General features: G+C 45.0%; 1 pseudogene across 1 annotated transcript; it reads right to left on the bottom strand.

Moving 5' to 3' along the window:
• Positions 1 to 2145: 2145 nt before the first annotated feature.
• Positions 2146 to 3526, bottom strand: LOC102813840 (annotated as a pseudogene). Its single transcript, XR_438664.1, has one exon. The product of XR_438664.1 is annotated as a tubulin beta-2A chain-like (transcript).
• Between the last annotated feature and the right edge of the window lie 214 nt (positions 3527 to 3740).

Raw genomic sequence — 3740 nt, 5'->3', positions numbered from 1 at the left:
GCACAACAGCTGGTATGTTTTAACTGCTGACCTTTCATTTAGCAGTGAGTGCTTAACTACTACGTCACCAGGGTTCTTTGAAGTTGCTTTTACCTTCTGGTGGAAAGTACTAGAATGAACATAGGTGTTTAGTTTTCTGTTTCTGTTTTTGCCTTCACTTCTTCTTTGTATATACTTCGGATTGCGATTGTTGGGTCATATTGTAGTTATATAGTCAAGATTTTGAGGAATCATCAATCTGCTTTCCAAAGTGGTTGTACCGTTTTACATTCCCACTAGCAATGCATGAGGGTTCCCAGTTTCTCCACAATTGTGCCAGCACCTGTTGTTTTCACTTTTTATGAACATTGTCATTCTAATAAGGTTGAGGTAGCTTCATTGTAGTTTTTATTTGCATCTCTCCAATGACAAAAGAAGAATCCTGGTGTGGCCTTGTAGGATAAGCACTGGACTGCTAACTACAAGGCAGGCAATTCAAACTCACCAACTGCTCCTAAGAAACCCTATACATGGTTGCTATGAGTCAGGTCCCACTCAACAACATTTAACAACAATGGATATAGATGAAGGCAGTAAATGAGGCTCTCTGCTCCTTTAAAGACTTACAGGAATCCCAGAGGAGTAGTACTTCTCTGACCTAAAGGGTCACTATGGGTCATAATCAACTCGATGGCAGTGGGTTTCGATAATGGCTAATGATGTTGAGCAACTTGCCATGTGTTTTTTGTCTACTTGAATATAATCTTTGGTGAAGTGTCCAACTCCTTTGCTTATTTTTGGATTGAGTTGTTTGTTTATTGAGTTACAGAAATTTTTAGAGTATCATGACCTTTTACCAAAAGGTAATTTGGTACTGTGAATCTATATTCTTCTTATCCTTTTTTTTTTTTGACTTAGACAGAAGACTCTGGCTCACTTTCATTCTTCAACCTCTTCTGCTAATTCATTTTCATTCTAACCAGTTGCCATCAGGTTGACTCTGACTCTTGGTGACTCCAGCCATGTCAGTATAGAACTATACTCCATAAGGTTTTCAATGGATTAGTGTTCAGAAGTAGAACCCCAGGCCTTTCTTTCTAGGCAGCTGTGTTGTTGTTGTTAAGTGCCATTGAAAAGGTTCCGACTTATAGCAACCCAAGGAGTAGCTGTGAGTTTGAATCGCCAAGCTTGCAGTTCAAAGTGACCTTGCAGTCCCGTGCATTGTCCCACAGTGCCACAGCAGGCAACTCTAAATAGACTCAAACCTCCAACCTTTCAGATAGCAGTCGAGTGCATTAACTGTTTGAACCATCCAGAGATTCTATTTTACTTGAATCATCCTTACATACAAAATAGATTCATTGAACTATAATGTGGATGGATTTATTGAAGAGTGCACTTAACAATAATCATTAACATACTATCTCCATTAGAAGTCCTTCCATTTCTTGTTCATATTAATTTCTAAGTATAAAATAAAATGTTTCCCAAATGCAATCTAGCATATGGACTTTAGACACTTTCGAAAATCAACTATACTTAAAAAAAAATCAATGTTACGCAGACGTTGATATGCTGTTTTAATTCTGTACAATATGCATACTTATAAACCAAATAATATTCAACTATGAAACTATAATGATTGTCTATATAAAATTAATATCAAATGCCTGTCCCGCTATCTGTGTGCCATATTCTTTTTTCAAAAAACGCTTTTTATTGTAAATTGAGAGAAGGTTTACAGACAAGATCATCAATCCAACAAATAATTCAACAAATAATATACTTATTTCACCTCAAGGATTAAAAACCCTCCATGAACAATAGTTATCCTGCTTAATTCCTGTGGCTTGCATCTCCATTCCAAACAACTCTCCCATCCCTTCTCACCTTGGTCCCTAGGTACATGTTGCCCCTTTGATTTAGAATGATTGCCTGTCTCATCATTCATAGTAATCATACTGTACTAATGTTGTGGTCCCCTCTGTATACCTATCTACTGCTTGTGCCATAATTTTTTTTTTTTTTTTTCGTGTAGACACATGCTTTTTATTCGTGTAGATACAGACACCACCACAATTGTTAGAGGAGTTCCACATGGCACAACAGTGTGAACTTCCAACAGCGGCAAAACTGAGCATCATAGTATACAAAGAAAGACCATGCTTAAGGACAACAGAAGTTCACTAAATATACACGATTGATCCATAAAGCCCTTAAAGCGTCCTCTTCACCCTCCTCTTCCTCCTCAAACTCCCCTTGCTCGTCGGCCGTGGCGTCCTGATACTGCTGGTACTCGGACACCAGGTCATTCATGTTGCTCTCGGCCTCTGTGAATTCCATCTCGTCCATGCCCTCTCCCGTGTACCAGTGCAGGAAGGCCTTGCGCTGGAACATGGCGGTGAACTGCTCCAAGATGCGCTTGAACAGCTCCTGGACGGCCGTGCTGTTGCCGATGAAGGTGGCTGACATCTTGAGGCCACGGGGCGGGATGTCGCACACGGCCGTCTTGAGGTTGTTGGGGATCCACTCCACAAAGTAGCTGCTGTTCTTGTTCTGCACGTTGAGCATCTGCTTGTCTACCTCCTTCATGGACATGCAGCCTCGGAAAATGGCAGCCACCTTCAGGTAGCGGCCATGGCGGGGATCGCAGGCTGCCATCATGTTCTTGAAGTCGAACATCTGCTGGGTGAGCTCAGGCACGGTCAGGGCGCGGTACTGCTGGTTGCCCCGGCTGGTCAGGGGGCCGAAGTCGGGCATGAAGAAATGCAGCCGTGGGAAGGGCACCATGTTCACAGCTAGTTTGCGAAGGTCTGCGTTCAGCTGGCCTGGGAACCGCAGACAGGTGGTGACTCCGCTCATGGTGGCTGACACCAGGTGGTTGAGGTCCCCGTATGTGGGGGTGGTAAGTTTCAGGGTACGGAAGCAAATGTCATACAGGGCTTCATTGTCGATAGAGTATGTTTCATCTGTGTTCTCCACCAGCTGGTGGACCGAGAGCGTGGCATTGTAGGGCTCCACCACAGTGTCTGACACCTTGGGGGAGGGCATGACACTGAAGGTGTTCATGATGCGGTCAGGGTACTCCTCCCTGATCTTACTGATGAGCAGCGTGCCCATCCCGGACCCTGTGCCGCCTCCAGGGAGTGGGTCAGCTGGAAGCCCTGGAGACAGTCACAGCTCTCAGACTCCTTCCGCACCACGTCCAGCACCGAATCCACCAACTCTGCCCCCTCTGTGTAGTGGCCCTTTGCCCAGTTGTTGCCGGCACCACTCTGGCCAAAGACAAAGTTGTCTGGCCTGAAGATTTGGCCAAATGGTCCGGACCTGACTGAATCCATGGTGCCTGGCTCGAGATCCACCAGGATGGCCCGCGGGACATATTTGTTACCTGCAGCCTCGTTGTAGTAGACATTGATTCTCTCCAGCTGCAAATCACTGTCGCCATGGTAACTGCGATACCATGCTCGTCGCTGATGACCTCCCAAAACTTGGCGCCGATTTGGTTGCTGCACTGCCCAGCCTGTATGTGCACGATCTCAGGCATGGTTCGACTGCGGAGCGGAGGTGGCGGCTCCTGGAGTGCGCAGCGCACAGTACCTCGAGTAGGAAGCGCAGAGACCCCATAATCTTTCAAAGATGCTTTAAGTGGAGGTTTGGCAAAAACATAGATTCTTAGACAATGGGAACTAGCCTAAAAGGTACAACTTCTAATTTCATCTCATTAGATCCTTATACAAGGTGCCTCTAAGTGAAAGATA

The sequence above is a fragment of the Chrysochloris asiatica genome, unplaced genomic scaffold (genome assembly GCF_000296735.1).
Source record: "Chrysochloris asiatica unplaced genomic scaffold, ChrAsi1.0 scaffold00002, whole genome shotgun sequence".
In the NCBI taxonomy this organism is placed as follows: domain Eukaryota; kingdom Metazoa; phylum Chordata; class Mammalia; order Afrosoricida; family Chrysochloridae; genus Chrysochloris; species Chrysochloris asiatica.
The sequence above is the reverse complement of the archived record's forward strand: the minus strand, read 5'-3'. Positions and strand labels throughout refer to the sequence as shown.